General features: G+C 42.3%; 1 protein-coding gene across 1 annotated transcript in view; it reads left to right on the top strand.

Annotated features, from left to right (window-relative positions):
* The window catches only part of lhfpl3 (LHFPL tetraspan subfamily member 3), a 295,504-nt gene that overhangs the window by 198,588 nt on the left and 74,939 nt on the right, over nucleotides 1–21,977 (top strand). The window lies entirely within an intron of this gene.

The following is a 21,977-nucleotide window of genomic DNA, read 5'->3' as shown; positions in this document are numbered from 1 at the left end:
ACTGCTTCAGTATCTGAGGAGCTTTGAATGGTGCAGAACATCGACGAATATCACCTGTTCTGACCTTATGATGGAGGGAAGGTCATTGATGAAGCAGCTGAAGATGTTTGGGCCTCGGATGCTACCCTATGGAACTCCTGCAGAAATATCCTAGAGCCGAAATGACAGACCTCCATCTTCCCATGTGCCAGGTATGGCTCCAACCAGTAGAGAGTTTGCTGCTTGATACCCGTTGATTCCAATTTTGTTAGGGCTCCTTGATGCCATACTCGGCTGAATACAGCCCTGATGTCGAGGGCTGTCACTCGCCTCACTTGTGGAATTCAGTTCTTTTCCTCATATTTGAACCAAGGCTGTACGAGGACAGGAGCTGAGTGGCCCTAGCAGAATCCAAACTGGGCATCACTGAGATTTGTTACTGCTGCTTGATAAGACTATTGATGACACCTTCCATCACTTTTACTAATGATCAAGGGCAGACTGATGGGGCAATAATTGGCTGTTAGATTTGTCCTGCTTTTTATTTCAGAACATACCTGGGCAATTTTCCACATTGTCAGGTAGATACTGCTGACCACGGGAAGAGGCCGAAATGGATAATCCATTCAGCACTTCTGGCAGATGATGCTTTAACTTTCTCTTTTGTACTGATGTGTTGGGCTCTTCCATCATTAACAATGCAGATATTTGTGTAGCCTCCTCCAGTGGGTTGTTTAATTGTCCACCATCATTCATGAGTAGATGTGGCATGATAGCAGACCTTATATCCGATTTATTGGTGTGGAATTGCTTAGCTCTGACTGCCATTTGCTGCTTGTGCTGTTTGGCATGCAAATAGTCCAGTTTAGTAGCTTCATTTGGCACTCATTTTCAGGTATGCCTGGTACTGCTCCTGGCATGCCCTCCTGCACTCTGCATTGAACCAGGGTTGATCCCCTGGCTTGATAGTAATGTAGACTGGAGGATATGCTGGTTCATAAAGTTACAGACTGTGAGGGAATACAATTCTACTGCTGTTGACGGCCCACAATGCCTTAAGGATGCGCAGTCTTGAGTTGCTAGATCTGTTCAAAGTCTGTCCCATCTAGTACAGTAACTGTACCACACAATGTGAATATGGGATTTTGTCTCCACACGGACTGTGCAGTCGTCACTCTTATCAATGCTGTCATGGACAGATGCGTCTGCAGCTGGCAAATTAGTAAGAATGAGGTCAAATATGCTTTTCCCTCTTGTTGGTTCCCTCGCTGCTTGCCACAGATCCCATCTCACAGCTCTGTCCTTCAGTACCCGACCAGCTCGATCAGTAATCCAAGGCTCTTTCCCAGGTCCCAGGCCCTGAATCCATTTAAATATTTATGCATGAATTTAAGTGGCACTTGTACTGGTGTCAGCAAACACAGTCTAAAAGAACTTTATTTTTCATTAGTTTTTATGATGTGCTGAAGGATAAATCTCCTAATGTGTAAATTGATTGTACATTCCACTTTAATTTTTTATCAGATAAGCTAATTCTGTGTTTCAAGATTATTTGGTTTATATTTAAATATCGTCAATGCTATTAAGTTATAAGATGAAACAACATGGAGATTTCAAAAGGGCATTATGGAGAAGAAACCTTCTACAGATATGGTATATAATCAGTAATATCAATAAACCTGAAGCATTAATTTGAGATAATCCTAGATCCTGTTTCATGTTCACCCATTTCCACTCTTCTTGCAGGGAAAGTATGCACACAGGGAGCACACAAGTTTAAGAAGAGGTCCTGTTTTGATACAAGCAGGGTGTTTGAGTATATTTTCCTGGCTTAACTGAACTTTCTAGTCACAGCATGATATTATACTTACACCTAGTGCAGCCATCCTTTTCCCATTATTATCCATTGGCTAACTGTTCCCTCTCCTTTCTTCAGAAATGTCAGTTCAGGCTGTGACAGACAGGAGGAGCTGAATCCATCTGGAGATCACCATCACTTGCTCTCATCCTTTCAGGCACCAGCACAGTATTAGTAACCCTATGTATTGTAAAGGGCTCTGTCCAAGGAAATTCACCAATCAAATGAGAGAAGCAATAGGTTAGCTTAGGAAACATTAAGGCTGGGAGGTTTACAGCATGTTTCCTGATTCTGAAGAGGATAGAGATTCAGACTTCAGGGATCCAGCGAATGATGATTTCTGTGTGTCATTACCACAAAGCTTCTGCAACATATGGTACAGTTTATTCCCAGATGGTGTAGTGTTCTAGTGGATGGCATTGAAATTCTGCAGTCATCCATTCAGCATGCAGTCACCTCTGTGAGTTCTGCAGCTGGGCCCTACATGTCACAAGCTGTGACTGCTTTTTTGCATGTTTACTTTCACTGATTTTTGTGAAGGTCTAAGTTCCCTCAGTACTCAGCAACTGCAGGCAGAAAAATTTGTTTCTTCTGCTCATTCTGCTCTTGGTCATTATAAGTGTCGCGGATGAGTCTGGCGGGGGGGTGGGGGTCTGTTCATTTTCTGATTTTTGTTGTCTTCTCTGCAGAGTGATGAATGGCCTTTTAGAATAGTACAGCACTTTGGCACTCAATGTTGTGCCGGCCTTTTATCCTACTATGATCAAAATAACCTAAATTCCCTTACTTTTACTATTTTCCGTGTGCCTATCCAAGAATCGCTTAAATGTCCATAATGTCCCTAACTACTACCACTGCTGTCAGTGCATTCCACGCACTTATCATTCTCTGTGTAAAGAACTGACCTCTGATGTCTCCCCTAAACCTTCTTCCAGTCACCCTATGCTCCTTTGTGATAGCCATTTCTGCTCTGAGGAAAAGTCTCTGGCTATCTACTCTATCTATGCCTCTCAGCATCTTGTACACCTATATCAAGTCACCTCTCATCCTTCTTCGCTCCAATGAGAAAAGCCTCAACCTTTCTTCATAAGACATGGTCTCTCTAAAACTTCTACATCCTTCCTATAATAAGGCAACCAGAACTGAACACAATATTTTAAGTGTGGTCTAACCAGGACTCTATGGAGTTGGCAGCATAACCTCATGGCTCTTAAACTCAATCGCCCCATTAATGAAAGTCAACACACCATACACCTTCTTAACAACCCTATCAACCTGGGTGGCAACTTTAAGGGATCTATCAATGTGGACCCCAAGATCCTTCTGTGTTCCTCCACACTGCCAAGAATCCTACCTTTAACCCTGTAATTTGCATTCAAATTCGACCTTCCAAAATGGGGAATGCTAAAATTCATATACACCATATCCACTGCACTACCTTCATCAGTGTTTTGTCACATCCTCAAAAAATTCAATAAGGCTATGAGACATGATCTGCCCCTCTCAAAACCATGCTGACTATCTCTAATCAAACTATGCTTTTCCAAATAATCAAAAATCCTGTCTCTCAGAATTCTCTGCAATTTGCTCATCACTAACGTAAAACTGATCTATAATTCAGGGTTATCCCTGTGCCCCCCCTTGAACAAGAGAGTTACATTTGCCATCCTCCAATCATCTGGTGGTACTCCAGTGGACACTGAGGATGCAAAGATCATCATGAAAGTTGCATCAATCTCTCTTCCCTCTTTTCCCATAGTAATCTTAGGTATAACCCACCTGGCCCAGGGAACTATCTATCCTCACATCTTTCAAAATTTCCAGCACATCCTCCTTCTTCACATCAACCTGTTCAAGGATATCAGCCTGTTTCATGCTGTCCTCACAAATGACAAGGTCCCTCTCACTAGTCAATACTGAAGCGAAGTATTCATTAAGGAACTCCCCTACTTTCTTCGACTCTTGGCACAAGTTCCCTCCACTATCCATGATCAGCCCTACCCTCACTCTGGTCATCCTTTTGTTCCTTACAAGTGTAGAACGCCTTGGGATTTTCCTTAATCCTACCCACCAAGGCTTTTTCATGCCCTCTTCTAGCTCTCCTAAGCCCATTCTTCAATTCCTTGCTGGCTACCTTATAACCCTGTAAAGCCCTGTCTGATCCTTGCCTCCTCAACCTTAAGTAAGGTTTCTTCTTCCTCTTGACTGGATGTTCCACATCCCTTGTCATCCAAGGTTCCTTCACCCTACCATCCCTTCCTTGCCTCTGTGGGACACACCTATCCAGCATGTGCAGCAAGTGCTCTCTAAATAATCTCGACATGCCAGTTCTGCATTTCTCTGAGAATATCTATTCTCAATTTCTACTCCACATTTCTTGTCTGATAGCATTATAATTTCCCCTCCCCAATTAAGTACTGTATATACCCTTGTATGCGTCGAGTTTTGAAGATTTTTTAAGCTGAAATTAGAGGGTCGTCTAATACACAAAGTATTGTTTTCGAGGGTGTGCTTGGTATGAGTCAAAAAATGGACAAACAAGAGCCAGATCCCTATATAAAATAATAAACAGCAAAAGGAAAAATAATTATGGCCATTATTGAATATTTATCTAAAAAAACTGCCTCCATTCTGCCTGCTACACTAGAATGGTACAATATCTCCCCCTGTACCTGTGGGGGATATGTTCCAAGACTTCCCGCTGATAGGTGCGAGACCAATTGATTTAAATGGGAAATGTACCTTCCTAGCAGCCCCCAACCCTGGTTCTGGAACGTTTCCTGTAATATGTTTGGGCCACGGTAAACAGCAGGTAACTGAAAGCACAGAAATCAACTCCGTGGATACGGCGGTCGTCCTGTACTGTTGTACCCACTACAGTAATTCTGAAAACGTGAAGCGGAGCTTGACAGCTGACAGTCTGGAAGACCCGGAATGGAGCAGTATGGCCAGCAGACTGGAAAGTGGGAACGGAATGCAACAGGCAGGCATGCTGACTCATAAATGTTGTTCTGTAACTATGAAGAACTAGGGTCGACTTCTACATGAGATAAATGGAAAGTACAAGATTTTTTGGCCAAAAATAAACTTTCCCATACCATCTGGTCCTATCCCTCTCAATGACTATAGTAAAGATCAGGAAGTTGTGATCACTATCACCAAAATGCTTTCCCACCAAGAGATCTGACACCTAATCTGGTTCGTTGCCAAGCACCAAATCCAACATGGCCTCCCCTCTAATTAGCCTATCTACATATTGAGTCAGGAATCCTTTCTGGACAAACCTGACAAAATCTGCTCCATCCAAACTATTTGCACTAAGGTTCCAGTCAATATTAGGGAAGTTGAAATCACCCATGACAATAACCCTGTTACTTCTACACCTTTCCAAAATCTGCCTCCCAATCTGCTCCTCTGTGTCTTTGTTGTTATTGGGAGTTCTGTAGAAAACTCCCAATAAAGTGACTGCTGTTTTCTTGTTCTGACTTCCACCCATACTGACTCAGTAGACAAACCCTCCTCAAAGACCTCCCTTTCTGCAGGTGTGATACTATCCCTGATTAACAATGTCACTCTTCCATCTCTTTTACCTCCCCTCCCTATTCCTTTTAAAACATGTAAACCCTGGACAATCCAATAACCATTCCTACCCCTGTGATATCCAATAACCATTCCTACCCCTGTGATATCCAATAACCATTCCTGCCCCTGTGACACCCAAGTCTCCATAATGGCCACAACATCGTAGCTCCAAGTACTGATCCATGTTCTAAATTCATCACCTTTATTCCTGACGCTTCTTGTGTTTCTCATCATGTTTGCCAATCAGAACAATTGTAAAAAGTAGTCCAGAAATGTGCTGAAAACAAAAAATGCTGGAGATCACAATGGGTCAGGCAGCATCCATGTAATGGATGCAAGTAATATTTTGAATCTAGCTGACTCTTCTTCAGAGCTGAAGTGAAGTGTGAAGGGGAGAGTGTGAAGTACTGAGGGAGAAAGAATGTTGGTAGTTCAGATTAAGTGATCTGAACGTGAGAACGGCAGAACAATGGTATGTTTAATTGCAAGACTCGAAAGAACAGACAGTTTCACTGCACTAGGTAAGGGGAGAAGAGTCATGGAGTCATAGAGATGTACAATACGGAGACAGACCCTTGGTCCAACTTGTCCATGCTGACCAGATATCCCAACCTAATCCGGTCCCATTTGCCAGCACTTGGCCCACATCCCTCCAAATCCTTCCTATTCATATATCCATCCAGCTGTCTTTTAAATGTTGCAATTGTACCAGCCTCCACCACTTCCTCTGGCAGCTCATTCCATACACACACCATCATCAGTGTGAAAACGTTACCCCTTAGGTCCTTTTTATATCTTTTTCCTCTTACCCTAAATCTATGCCCTTTGGTTCTGGACTCCCTACCCCAGAGAAAATACTTTGTCTATTTATCCTATCCATGCCCCCATGATTTTATAAAGCTCTATAAGGTCACCCCTCGACACTCCAGGAAAACAACCCAAGCCTATTCAGCCTCTCCCTATAGCTCAAATCCTCCAACCCTGGCAACAACCTTGTAATTTTTTTCTGAACCCTTTCAGGTTTCACAACATCCTTCCAATAGGAAGGAGACCAAAATTGCATGTAATGTTCCAAAAGTGACCTAAACAAATGTCCTGTACATCCACAACATGACCTCCCAACTCCTGTACTCAATGCTCTGACCAATAAAGGAAAGCATACCAAACGCCTTCTTCACTATCCCATCTACCTGCGACTCGACTTCCAAGGAGCTATGAACCTGCACACCAAGATCTCTTTGTTCAACAAGACTCCCATAACCTTACCATTAAGTGTATAAGTCCTTCTAAGATCTGCTTTCCCAAAATGCAGCACCTTGCACTTATCTAAATTAAACTCCATCTGCCGCTTCTCAGCCCATTGGCCCATCTCATCAAGATCTCGTTGTAATCTGAGGTAATGTGCATCGCTGTCCATTACACTTCCAATTTTGGTGTTATCTACAAACTTACTAACTATATCTCCTATGTTCATATCCAAATCATTTAGATTAGATTAGATTCCCTACAGTATGGAAACAGGCCCTTCAGCCCAACAAGTCCATACTGACCCTCCGAAGAGTAACCCACCCAGACCTAGTACCCCTATATTTACCCCTGACTATTGCACTTAACACTATGGGCAATTTAGCATGGCCAATTCACCTGACCAGCACATCTTTGGACTGTGGGAGGAAACCAGAGTACCCGGAGGGGACCCACACAGACACAGGGAGAATGTGCAAACTCCACGCAGACAGTTGCCCAAGGTGGGAATTGAACCTGGGTCCCTGACGCTGTGAGGCAACAGTGCTAACCACTGTGCCACCATACAAATGATGAAAAGTAGTGGACTCAGCACCGATCCTTATGGCACTCCACTGGTCACAGGCCTCCAGTCTGAAAAGCAACCATCCACCACCACACTCTGTCTTCTACCTTTAAGCCAGTTCTGTATCCATATGATGAGTTCTCCCTGTATTCCATGAGATCTAACCTTGCTAACCAGTCTACCATAGGGAACCTCGTTGAATGCCTTACTGAAGTCCATGTAGATCATGTCCACCACTGTGCCCTCATCAAGCCTCTTTGTTACTTTTTCAAAAAACTCAATCAAGTTCGTGAGACATGATTTCTCACACACTAAGCCATGTTGACTATCTCTAATCAGTCATTGCCTTTCCAAATACATGTACATCCTGTCCCTCAGGATTCCCTCCAACAACTTGCCCACCACCGACGTCAGGTCTGTAGTTCCCTGGCTTGTCCTTACCACCCTTCTTAAATAATGGTACCACATAAGCCAACCTCCAAATCTTCCGGCACCTCACCTGTGACTATCTCAGCAAGTGGCCTAGCAATCACTTCCCTACCTTCCCACAGAGTTCTAGGGTATACATGATCAGGTCCTGGGAATTTATCCACTTTTATGCATTTCAAGACATCCAGCACTCCCTCCTCTGTAATATGGACATTTTTCAAGATATCACCATCTATTTCCCCACATTTTATATATATTCCATGTCCTTCTCCACAGTAAACACTGATACAAAATACTCGTTTAGCATCTCCTGCAGCACCGTGCCGTGGGCGGCACGGTGGCAGTGGGCGGCACGGTGGCACAGTGGTTAGCACTGCTGCCTCACAGCGCCTGAGACCCGGGTTCAATTCCCACCTCAGGCGACTGACTGTGTGGAGTTTGCACGTTCTCTCCGTGTCTGCGTGGGTTTCCTCCGGGTGCTCCGGTTTCCTCCCACAGTCCAAAAGATGTGCAGGGTCAGGTGAATTGGCCATGCTAAATTGCCCGTAGTGTTAGGTAAGGGGTAAATGTAGGGGTATGGGTGGGTTTCGCTTCGGCGGGTCGGTGTGGACTTGTTGGGCCGAAGGGCCTGTTTCTACACTGTAATGTAATCTAATCTAATCTAATCTAATCTAATCTTTGCTGATGTTTGAGGGGCCCTAGTCACTCCCTATCACCCTCTTCTTCTGAATGTATTTGCAAAAACCCTTTGGATTCTCCTTAACCCCATTTGCCAAAGCAATCTCATGTCTCCTTTTTGCCCTCCTGATTTCACTCTTAAGTACTTTCCGACTGCCTTTATACTCTCCTAAGGATTCATTCGATCTCCTGTCCATACCTGACATATGCTTCCTTCTTTTTCTTAACCAAATCCTCAATTTCTCTAGTCATCCAGCATTCCCTACACCTAACAGCCTTTCCTTTCACCCTAACAGGAATGTACTGTATTTGGACTCTCATTAGCTCATTTCTGAAGGCTTCCCATTTTCCAGTTGTCCCTTTACCTGTGAACATCTGCATCCAACCAGCATTTGAAAGTTCTTGCCTAATACCATCAAAATTAGCCTTCTTTCAATTTAGAACTTCAACTGTTAGATCTGGTCTATCCTTTCCATCACTATTTTAAAACTAATAGAAATATGGTCGCTGTCCCCAAAGTGCTCCCCCACTGACACCTCAGTCACCTGCCCTGCCTTATTTCCCAAGTGTAGGTCAAGTTTTGCATCTTCTCTAGTAGGTACATCCACATACTGATTCAGAATATTTTCTTGTATACTCTTAACAAATTCCTGTCTATCTAAACCCTTAACACTATGGCAGTCCCTGTCTGTGTTTGGAAAGTTAAAATCCCCTACCATAGCCACCCTATTATTTCTTACAGATAACTGAAATCTCCTTGCAAATTTGTTTCTCAATTTCCTGCTGACTATTAGGGGGTCTATAATACAAACCCAATAAGGTGATCGTCCCTTTCTTATTTCTCAGTTCCACCCAAATAACCTCCCTGGATGTATTCCCAGGAATATCCTCTCTAAGTACAGCTGTAATGCTATCCCTTATCAAAAATGCCATTCCCCCTCCTCCTCTTACCTCCCTTTCTATCCTTCATCTTGTCTCCCTTCCTATTCTTCCTGTCCTGGAACATTAAGCTGCCAGTCCTTTCCATCACTGAGACACATTTCTGTAATTGCTATAATATCCCAGTCCCATGTTTCTAACCATGCCCTGAATTCATCTGCCTTCTCTGTTGAAATAAATGCAGTTTAATTTATCAGTCCTATCTTGTTCTCTGCTTTGTCCCTGCCTGCCCTGATTGTTCAACTCACTTCGTTTCTCAACTGTACCAGTCTCAGTTTGATCTCTTTCCTCAGTATCTCAGTACAGAGAATGCAACAAATAAAGCTGAAAGAAAGAGAAGGAGTGAGAGTGCTTTGACAATCTGAAGGTGTTGCACTCCATATTGAGCCAGAAGGTTGTAAAGTGCCTAGTCTGAAGATGAGACGTTGCTCCTCCAGTTTGAGCTGTGGTTTGCTGGAGCAGTCAGCATGCTGAGGACAGATAAATGAGCATGTAAACAAGACGCTGTGTTAAAATGACTGGCTATGGGAAGGTCAAGGTCATGCTTGCCCATGGACTAGAGGTGTTCTGCAAAGCAGTCAGCCAGTCTGCATTTGGTTTCTCCAATGCAGAGTAGCCCACGTTGGGTGCAGTGTATACAATACACAAGTTTGGAGGGGGTACAGTTGAAATGCTGCTTCACCTGGAAAGACTGTTCAGGCCCTTGTATAGTGAGCAGGGAGGGGGTGAAGGGGCAGGTTTTACACGTTTAGTGGTTACATGGGAAAGGGGAGTGGTATTGTTGATCAAGGAATAGACTACTGTGTCCTGGAGGGAACGATCCCTATGAAGTACAGACAGGGAGCAAGGGGAAGATGTGTTTGGTGGTAGTGTTCTGCTGGAGTTTCCTGAAATGGGAGAGAATGATCCTTTGAATGAAAGGCTGGTAGGATGAAAATCATCCAAATAGATACGATGTGGGCGAAGGAACTGGGGAAATGGGATGGAATCCTTGCAGGATGTGATGTGTGAACAGCTGTAGTGAAGGTAGCCAGGGAGTCAATAGCTTTGTAGTCATCCTAAAATTATATTATGCATTCAATGCACTTCACTGAACAACTGCGTTGTTACCTTTGAAGCAATGGGAGAGGGCAGAGAGTTGTTAATGATCTATAGTTCTGATTTTCACTATACACTCAACACAGATTTGAAAAGCAATATTTTCTGCCGTGTTGTTCACGCATCTAGCACTTAAGATACAAAGTGTTCACATTGTATTATCTGTATCTTTGGATCTTCATTTATCAACTCCAGCCTCCCCACTACTCTTGACCCACTCCAATTTGCATACCAACAGATCTACGCCATATGCCATATCACTTGCCTTTCACTCCTCCCTAGAACATCTTGACACCAAGAACAGCTGCGTAAGAAACCTACTCATTGACTACAGTTCCATCTTCAACACTGTTATCCCCGCGAGACTGATTACTAAACTTAGCAATCTCAGACTAAGCCCCACTCTCTGCAATTGGATCCTCAGTTTCCTGACCCACAGGCCACAATCAGTGAAGATTGGGGACAATATTTCATCCTCACTAACACTTAACACTGGAGCCCCTGACTGTACCACTGCATACCCATGACTGCGTCACCAAATACCAGACTAATGCCATTTAAAAGTTTGCTGATGACACCACCATAGTCGGTCAAATCTCAGATGGCGATGAAACAGACTACAGAATATGAGGTGGAAGACCTGGAAAAATGGCGCACTGAGGAAAACCTAGCTCTCAATCCCGGCAAAACCAAGGATCTCCTTATTGACTTTCAGCGGAATGTTACTCATGCCCCGCTAAACATTAACAGCACAGAGGTGCGACGAGTGGTACAGAAGCCTCAACACACGCACCAGCCGATTTTGAAACAGTTCCTACCCTCCTGTTGTTAGAATACTGAATGGACTCACAAACTCTTAACATTTGCCTGTACCTGTGTTTTTGTTTTTGCTGCTGTCTACATATTATTTACTTATCTATGCTACTTAACTCTGTGATCTGCTTGTATTGCTCGCAAGTCAAAGCTTTTCACTGTGCCTTGGTACACTTGACATTAAATTCAATTCGCTTGTTTGCTATCAGTTTTGTTTCTTCTTTCAATGCATTTCATTTTTAAATGTGCACAATACTGGCAGATAACTTGATTATGATATGAATGGTATAAAGTTCAACTTTCTAAACTATGCCTTTCTGGATTGGTGATTATAATAACACTAAAGAAATGAAATAGGAGAGTAATTTTAAAACTGTAGGAACTGAATCAGGTGATCTATAGGAATCTATTAGTGTAGCTACTGGCAATATTCAGAAGGAAGACAAGGTTGGACATGGTGCCTTAGCTAGGTAATGGTACAGTCACGATGCATAATGCTTCAGCAATGATTCTGTATTTGAAACCAATAAGCATGTTTCTCAAAAACTACCACGTTGTTCTCAATGTATCTTGTTCACCATATCTTCTGTAAGTCAGTCAATTGTTTTGGCATACATTTAGCTGAGATTTGAACAATGAGTGTCGAGAAGCCTACATGCATGTGTTTACATCATATTAGTACCTAATCTCACCTCATTGATTTGCAGCTTGCTATTCTGATAAGTGCTGGGTAGGAACTAGATGAGGACAATTCCCAACATGAAAGTCAGAGCAGGAACCTGGCGACTCCAGTTAGACATTTGCTCCTCTGGGCTTCTAACTTGCACAGCACCCAAGGATGGATAAGAGCCATTGAGGGAGAATGCTGCATGCAATAATGAGAACGGTAGATCATGATCCTTTGAGTCAGAGTGAGTGTGAGGTGGCAGAGAGAAGATGGAGGCACTTACCCTCATGGATCACTAAAGGTCACTAATCTTCCTGCACTGACGGGCATTCCTCCAGACCATGGATATTACATTGACATAGAGTCATTGCGATGTACAGCATGGAAACAGACCCTTTGGTCCAACCCGTCCATGCTGACCAGATATCCCAGCCCAATCTAGTCCCACCTGCCAGCAGCTGGCCCATATCCCTCCAAATCCTTCCTATTCATATACCCAGACATAGTGGTGAATTTGGGCCAGGCCGGCAGTCTCTGGTGTCATGGTCTCCTCTGGTGGTGGAGAAGAAAGAATTCCACCTCCCGCGCACCGCCAACCATCAGGACCTCCATCTCCCTTTTGAAGTGGGGTACTATATTTACTTCCTGAACAATCATTGGAGAAATTCTTCAGACACAGGAACGGTGAAGAATAGTTCATAATTAACAGCACTTGACCTGGTGCACAGCCGCATTTCAGAAATGGCATCTGGGCAGGAACTTCCAGCTGTGACAAGTAGCTCTGCCGCTGACAAACAGACAATAACACGAGCGGGGCAGAGCTCTAATTATATATGTACCTTATGAAGCAAGGTACATATATAATTAGATTAGATTACTTACAGTGTGGAAACAGGCCCTTCGGCCCAACAAGTTCACACCAATCCTCCAAAGAGCAACCCACCCAGACCCATTCCCCTACATTTACCCCTTCACCTAACACTACAGGCAATTTAGCATGGCCAATTCACCTAACCTGCACATCTTTGGACTCTGGGAGGAAACCCACGCAGACACAGGGGGAATGTGCAAACTCCACACAGACAGTTGCCTGAGGCGGGAATTGAACCCGGGTCTCTGGTGCTGTGAGGCAGCAGTGCTAACTGCTGTGCCACGATGCCGCCCTAATGAAGTGATCTGTAGAAAAATGCATGAAATAACTTGCTAGAGCTCACAGAGAGAAACCCTCCAGAAATTGACATTTAGCTGCCTGTAGTCTCTTCAGTTAGGAAAACTTTTATTTTGGTCTTATTAGTCTGATTGAAAGTAATCTAAGAATTCCTTTTTAGATCTTTACTAGAAGTGGCTTCTACTGATTATATATGAATGTCAGAGGACCAAGTACTTGATTTTCTTCAGGTTTGTTTTTATATTATAGTCATTTCTATCAGGTTGGAGCTTCATTAGCAGTCCTTTATAACATAACACTGAACAGAAATTATCTCTGAAGCTAACAACTTACTTTGAATGTAAGGGGAAGAAGGAATAGAAGCTAATTGATAACTTCCATTAAAAGAAAGCAATTGGTTTTGTAAAGCCTGAAGATTGCATTGGGCTAATACAGGATAGAAACCAGGTGAGAAATGGTCATACTCAATATATAACACAGGATTGGCAATACACTCATTTAATGTCCAAAACGCAGCAACAGTGGTGAAAAAAGTCACGCTCAGTGAATATAGACTCAATGCTTTTCTATAGAAGAAGAGAGACACTTTGTCTCCATGATCAACCACTGTCCTCAACCCACTACATTTGTCATTGTCATCGCAGGTAAAAATAGTAACCTGACAATATACAAAGATGAAAAGAAGAAATTAACAGAACAAAAACAAAGCGAGTATATTTAGTATAATATATGTTATTTTTGTTGGGAAGTTATTAAATTTCCAAACAGTCTCAGCTGTCACTGATATATTTTGATTGAACGAAAAGTGCACCATAATAGTGATTAATTTCAAGCTTCACTAAAATGATGAGTGACATCAGAAACATTGTGATTTAGCATAAACATGAAATAGTGGAGGATATCTCACCAGCATGAAAGAGTTATGAAGGATTGATTATGTGGCAACTGATATGATTATATTGCAGAGGAATGAAATAATACAGGATACTCAGTATCACTGGTGATGTAATCTGTTACAGTCTGTCAGGAGGGTAAGCATACATGTCCATGAAATCTGGACTATTATCTGATGCTACTGCCAGCTAAATTGTATTGCTTCATGTATGCAGACTTACATAAAGAACAAAAGAAATCTTGCATTTATGTAATGTTTTCATGAGTTCATAGTGTCCGAAAGTGATGTATAGCCAATGAAGCAATCTTTGAAACACTGGATTGGATTTTGCCAGAGCCAAAGGACTCTACATGCCTTTAAGAATGGCTGGGAGGACTTATTTCCAGAATTTACAGTGCCTCCGATTCTCAGTCATGTGGGATAAGAGTGTGAGTTGGTAACCATCATGAATCTGCATCCCAAATTCTTGACCTGACTAACTTGATAGTGGAATTGAACATCTCTTAATCCTTCATAAATTTGTGAAGTCAGACCAATTTTTTTAAGGGCATGTTATTTGCAGCTCTTCCAAAGTGTCAAGAACCACAGTCTCAGTGAGGGAACCTTTTGAAAGGTAAATTCAAAAGGTCTTAGCTAGGCCCCTCAAATCATGCCAATGGCTACACATACCTCCATGCCACTCCTATTCACTCAGTATATACAGTATAGAGACAATAAACTCCACAGTAATAATGGCATGATTGTGAACGTGTTTTTAAAAAGTAATTCATTTATAAGACTCTTCCAAATCTGCTTTTAATATTGCCCTATAAAGATGTCAACCATCAGTTCTTTATAGTGTCATAGCAGAAGTTGCAAGCCCTTGTCACATATGTATCTTGTGTAAATAAGAATTGTACAAATGCCAAAATAGATTGAAAAGAAAAAACTATCATTCAAACAAGGTTTCCTTTGGATGTAACCATTTCATTAGAATTATACATGTCTGGACTCTCAGCCAAACCACATTATGTGTTTCTCGCAATTACTATGGCTGGATGTTCAACAGGGAGAAGGGTAATGGGAGTCAGGGAATTTCCTGGCTCTGCACTCCCCTTAGGAGAATGTGCCTTCAAAGGCTGGGCTTTTGTTCAGGGGTGTGGGTGCCAACTGGTGTCTAGCACACCATCTTAGGAAAGAGGTTTGAGGTAGCTGCAGCAGTTGCCAAGTGCCAAGGAGGTAAAAAAAAGCCCACCGCTGTACTCTGAGACTTTGGCCTCACAGCACCAGAGTCCCAGGTTTGATTCCAGCCTCGGGCAACTGTCTGTGTGGAGTTTGCACATTCTCCCTGTGTCTGTGTGGGTTTCCTCCGGATGCTCTGGTTTCCTCCCACAGTCCAAAGATGTGCAGGTTAGGTGAATTGGCCATGCTAAATTGCCCATCGTGTTAGGTGCATTAGATTAGATTAGATTAGATTACATTAGATTATATTACAGTGTGGAAACAGGCCCTTCGGCCCAACAAGTCCACACCGACCCTCCGAAGCAAAACCCACCCATACCCCTACATTTACCCCTTACCTAACACTACGGGCAATTTAGTATGGCCAATTCACCTGATCCTGCACATCTTTGGACTGTGGGAGGAAACCGGAGCACCCGGAGGAAACACACGCAGACACGGGGAGAACGTGCAAACTCCACACAGTCAGTCGCCTGAGGCAGGAATTGAACCCAGGTCTCAGGCGCTGTGAGGCAGCAGTGCTAACCACTGTGCCACCGTGCCGCCCATTAGTCAGAGGGAAATGGGTCTAGGTGGGTTCCTCTTCCGAGGATCGGTGTGGACTGGTTGGGTTGAAGGGCCTATTTCCACACTGTAGGGAATCTAATCTAATCCCAGTTGTTTCATTTAATATTAGGTCTTCTAGCTTTAGCCTTGTATACTGTAAATGCCACCCTATGGCCCATATAATATAGGAAATGCCGCAATTAATTTCTATAAGCAAAATCCCACAAAATCAATAACTCAAATCTTTCAACCTCCAGATGGTCAGAGATCCAGTGTATGACTCTACATGCACATCAGGATCCTGTGGAGGTCTTGCCACACTGATGTACATTGGAATTGATCAGGAGGTTACATTTAGGACAGTATCTCTGCTCCTGGAATCCTGTGTCAATGTCTCCAATTTGAGCTGGAGTCAGACCTGGGGGGAAATTACAAGACCCAGTTACCCAGAAAATGTTGTTAGTTTATAACCTGGTCTAACACTTTTGGTAATTCCACACAAAAATCCTCATCTGGCTCTCCCACCCACCCTGGCTATCATACGCTTTGGTAGAACTAACAAGACAAGGGCTTACTCAATGAATGGCTGGACAACTGGGATCAAAAAGAAACAGCAGGATCTTGTGGTACCTGTCCACAAATCCGTAAAGGTGACAGGACAGGTTTAAAAGGGTATTTAAGAAGGCATGTGGGATGCTTTCCTTTATCAGTAGCAGCATAGATTATAAGAGCAGGGAGATTACATTGGAACTGTATAAATTTTGGTGAAGCCACAGCTGGAGGACTGTGTGCAGTTCTGGTCACCACACTAATAGCAAGGATGTGATAGAATTGGAAAGGGTGCGGGAAAATTCACCATGATGTTGCATAGGATGGAACTGTTTAGCTATGAAGAGTGGCTGAATAAACTCGGATTGTTTTCTTTAGACCAGAGAAGGCTGAAAGGGGTCCTGATAGAGGTGTATAAGATTGAGGGGCATTGGCAAGGTGAATAGGAAGAAGCTGTTCTTCTTAGTTGAAATGTCAATTACAAGGGGTGTAGCTTTAAGATAAAAGGCAGGCGGTTTAGAAGAGGTTTGAGGAAAATCTTTTCACCAGAAGTGTTGGGAATTTAGAATACACTGCCTTGGAGTGTAGTTGAGGCAAAAAACCTTACATCTTTTAGAAAGTACTTTGAGCACTTGAAATGTCATAAAATTCAAGGCTATGGGCCAAATACTGGAAAGTGGGACTAGTGTAGATTTAGAGTAGCTTTTGTTGGTGCAAAACTCAATAGGCTGAATGGCTTCTTCTAACTTGTATGATTCTATGATATGATAGCTACTGTCATAATTAGGAATGTGTCCTCTGCCCTGATTTGTGGATCTTTTTGTGGATTTCAGCTTGAATGATTTTTATGAATGTGAAATTGTAAATCTGGCCTTTTAAAATGTATACAGTTCAGCATGAGGTTTCTGACTGAAGAAGGTTTGGGTCAATGTGATAACTACCAAACAATCTGTATTTATGATGATTTTGTAATTGAGGGATCAATATTGGCCAGGACCCCAAGGCTAACTGTCCTGTCCTTTTTCAAAATAGTTCTATTACATCCATCTTAGGAAGAGGACAGGTCTCAGCCAAAAACCTTGTTTGAAAGAGAACTCCTCTGGGAGGAGTTAAGTATTCCCTCAGTACTGCACTGGAATGGCAACCTAGGTTTTGATCTCCTCACGTCTCTGGAATGGGATTTAAATCCAAAGTATTGTTTCTAAGAGGCAAAACCAATACCAGTTGAACCACAGCTAACACACAGGTATCAACCAGCTGACATGTGTGAAATATCGGTCACACATGCCAAGTTAGATAAAGGTAGGTCAGCTGCCATTGTAACATCCCTACCATTGTTCTGTTTACAGTGTGTCATAGACTGGCTCGCACCAATTAAGGGTTAGAGTTTTCTTAGATTCAAAATAGTTTTACACCATGAATAAAGTTAAATAAGTCTTTAAATATCACTTGCTAGGTCAAAATTTTCATTTATTTAGCATTTCATGGAAGTGATTATAAAAACATAATTGATGTTTCCTTTCACAAACCAATTAAGATTTAAGTGATTCAACATGGACATGAAGGGCTGAACAACTGCCTTCTGTGCAATGACATTTCTAACCATTTGTTGGTACAGTATTTGGTAAATGAATAAGAAATCTATTAACCTAGTTTTTGTGGTTTTTGTATGATGCAGCAGTCAGTGTTTGGCTTCATTATCCTGTGGCACTTACACAGCTTCTAGCTTCAGCACCTATTCAGTTAAACATGAAATCTTCCTTCTTAATGAATGGTGAGAATATGGAACTTGATACTATATGAAGATGACATTTTTAAGTAATAACACAGGTGCATTTAAGGGGAAGCTAGTCAAATACATGAGGGAGATAGTATTAAAGAATTCTGACCATATATTTAGAGAATGATGGGAGGAGGTTCAAGTGGAGCATAAAGACATGGACTGATTGGGTTGCTTGGCCTGTTTCTTTGCCTTATATCCTAAGTAAATCCAAAACATATTGCTCAGTAATTTCCTAGTCCTCCACAGGCTCATGTCCCCACAGATGGTCATCTTTTTATCACTGAATTCATGAGAACTTCCCATTTTATATTGCAATGTTGTTGTTAGATTCCCTTGAAAAAGTTAAGTTTTCTTAATTGAAGAAAAGTTGATGTTAAATTGAAGTTAAAGGAAATCTATGCCAATTATTTCTTGATTTGCTGTCTGTGAGAAACCTTTAGTGTGATTTGTTTACTTACTTTTGTCTTATAGAATCCCACATTGTAGAAACAGGCCATTCGGCCTAACAAGTCCACATTGACCCTCCGAAGAGCATCCCACCCAGACCCATCCCCCTACCCAATTCTTGTAATCTTGCATTTCTCATGGCTAACACACCTAACCCACACATCCCTGAACATTATGGGTAGTCTAGCATGGCCAATCTACCTAATTTGTACATCTTTGAACTCTGTGATAACATCACTGTTGTTGGACTCTTAGATGGATCTTGACTTGAGCAAAATTCAGATTAACAATGGGAAAGATAAAATTCATGCTACCATAACCTAGGTTAGATCTTTATGGGGAAGTTTCTTTGAAGGTGGTGATGAGCACCATTCCTTCACTGCTGACTATTAAATCATGGCCATTCTATATTATTGCAGGAGGTCTGGTAAAATACAGATATCATGAAACTGGGTGCAGTCTATTGTTTGATTCATTATTTGAGATATGGCTAACAAATCACTTATATTCTCTTACTGAGTGAACTTTGGAAATCTAAATATAAAAATGACCAGCGAGACCTGCACTGTAACTCCAATCTCCATAAATCTATTGAAAAATATATATAACTTCTACTTAAAATTTTATTTTTCAGAACAATGATATCCCAAAAGCATTAGCTTAAAATTTCCTAATAGGTTTTAGCACTGCTCCAAACCTTTAACTACTGAAACCCGAATTGGTTAATTAAGATAACCTCCCACTGATGCAGAGGAATATTGAACACAAGGTTCCTGCATTGTTTAGCTGTTTTGAACTGATTGAAATGTAAACCAAAAAAATTAAAATGTTAAATGCCACAAATATTATGTAATTGAGGATGTTCAGTTTGACGCTGCTCCTAAAATACATTTCTGGAGTATATATTTTGGTGATTTTTAAAAAGATATTCACACTGTGAATGTTGATGTACTTTATACACATTTTTCATTTGCTCATGTTTATGAGAATCAATGGTTGGTCCAGTATTTATTTATTTTTCCTAATTGTCCTGGAGAATATGGTGGCTAGCTGCCTTCTTGAACCATTGCATTCCTTGGAGTATAAAGACACCCACAGTGATGTTAGGAAGGGGGTTCAAGGATTTTGATCCAGTGACACTGAAGGAGCAGTGATAATGTTCCAAGTCAAGATTGTGTTTCCATTGCATTTGCAGTCCTTGTCCTTCTAGGTGATAGAAGTCATGGATTTAGAAGGTGCTGTCAAGGAGCCTGAAGTAGCATGACAGTGCTACATGACACAGTGTTGACAAGTTGCTGCAGTGCATCCTGGTGAAGTAAAAACTGCTTGGTGGTGGATGGAAGTGTAACAAACCCAGGACTTGCTTCAGTGTCTGCGGAGGCACAAGTGATGCTGAACATTGTAAAATCATCAACAAACATCCTCAGTTCTGACCTCATGGAGGAAAGATCATTGATGAAGCAGCTGAAAATGATTGGGCCAAGGACACTACCCTGAGGAACTCCCGCAGTTTTGTCCTTGGACTGAGATGATTAACCTCCGAAGACTGCAACCATCTTCCTTTGTGTCCGATATGACACCAAACAAAGCAGACTTTTGCCTGAGGTTCCTGTTGACCTCCAGTTTTGCTAGGGCTATCTAAGTCTATGCCGTAGTCAGCTGAATGCTGTCTTGATGTCAAGGGCAGTTACTCTTGCTTCACCTTTGGATTTCCATATTTGGACCAAGGTTGCAATGCAATCAATAACTAAGTGACTCTGTGAAACCCAAACTGAGCATCAGTGAGCGGGTTATTCCTTTGCAAGTACTGCTGTTGGCACTGTCAAAGAGCTCTGCCATCAATTTGTTGATGACTGACAGCTATGTTCCTGATGAAGGGCTTTTGCCTGAAATGTCGATTTTACTACTCCTCGGATGCTGCCTGAACTGCTGTGCTTTTCCAGCACCACTAATCCAGAATGATGACTGACTGTGATTGGGCAGTAACTGGTCAGGTCGGACTTGTTCTGCTTTTTGTGCATAGGACATACTTGGACTATTCTCCACATCTTCAGATAAATGCTCCTGTTGCAGCTTACTGAAACAGCTTGGCTGGGGAAATGGCTAGTTCTGCAGCACAGGTCCTCAGTATTATTGCTGGAAAATTGTCAGGGCGCATGGCCTTTGCAGTTTCCACAGCCTTCAGCAGTCTTTTAATGGAAGGTTTGATGTTGGGAGGTGGGTCAGAGAGCTTTTTACCTCAAAATTGAATAGTTTTATTACTGACTAGTTGTTATTAAATTTTAGCAAGGAAACAGGAATTACATAGATCATAGAGTCATAGAGATGTACAGCACAGAAACAGAACCTTTAGTCCAACTCATCCATGCCAACCAGATATCCTAACCTAATCTAGTCCCATTTGCCAGCACTTGGCTCAAATCCCAGTAAGCCCTTCCTATTCATGCATCCATTCAGATGCCTTTTGTACTAGCCTCCATCTCTTCCTCTGGCAGCTCATTCCATTTCACATCACTCTCTGTGTGAAAACGTTGCCCCTTAGGTCCCTCTCTCTTTCCCCTGTCACCCGAAACCTATGCCCTCAAGTTTTGGACGCCCCACCCCAGGGAAAAGACCATGTCTATTTACCCTGTCCATGCCCCTCATGATTTTATAAACTTCAATAAGGTCAACCCTCATCCCCTGACGCTACAAGCAAAACAGCCCCAGCCTGTTCAGCCTCTCCTTGTAGCTCAGATCCTCCAACCCTGGCAACATCCTTGTAAATCTTTTCTGAACCCTTTCAAGTTTTACAACATCCTTCTGATAGGAAGGAGACCAGAATTGCACGCAATATTCCAAAAGTGGCCTAATCAGTGTCCTGTGCAGCCACAACATGACCTCCCAACTCCTGTACTCAATACCCTGACCAATAAAGGAAAGCAGACTAAATGCCTTCTTCACTATCTTATCTACCTGGACTCTACTTTCAAGGAATTATGAACCTGCACTCCAAGGTCTCTTTGATCAGCAACACTCCTTAGGACCTTACCATTAAGTGTATAAGTCCTGTGCTGAATTTGTTTTCCAAAATGCAGCACCTTGCTTTTATCTAAATTAAACTCCATCTGCCACTCCTCAGCCCATTGACCCATCTGATCAAGATCCCATTGTACTCTGAGGTAACCTTCTTCGCTGTCCACTACACCTCCAATTTTGGTGTCATCTGCAAACTTACTAACTATACTGTCTATTTCACATTCAAATCATTTATATAAATGATGATAAGCAGTAGACCCAGCACTGACTCTTCTGGCATACTACTGGTCACAGGCCTCCAGTCTGAAAAGCAACCCTCTACCACCACCTTCAAGCCAGCTCTGTATCCAAATAGTTAGTCCTCTCTGTATTCCATGAGATCTAACCTTGCTAACTAGTCTCCCATGAGGAACCTTGTCGAACGCTTTACTGAAATCCAGATAGGTCACACCTACTGTTCCACCGTCATCAATCCTCTTTGTTACTTCTTCAAAAAA

This window comes from Chiloscyllium plagiosum, unplaced genomic scaffold (genome assembly GCF_037043375.1).
Source record: "Chiloscyllium plagiosum isolate Xiang-an unplaced genomic scaffold, Cpla_swu_hap1 HiC_scaffold_23, whole genome shotgun sequence".
Classification (NCBI taxonomy): domain Eukaryota; kingdom Metazoa; phylum Chordata; class Chondrichthyes; order Orectolobiformes; family Hemiscylliidae; genus Chiloscyllium; species Chiloscyllium plagiosum.
This window is presented reverse-complemented; position numbering and strand designations above follow the sequence as displayed.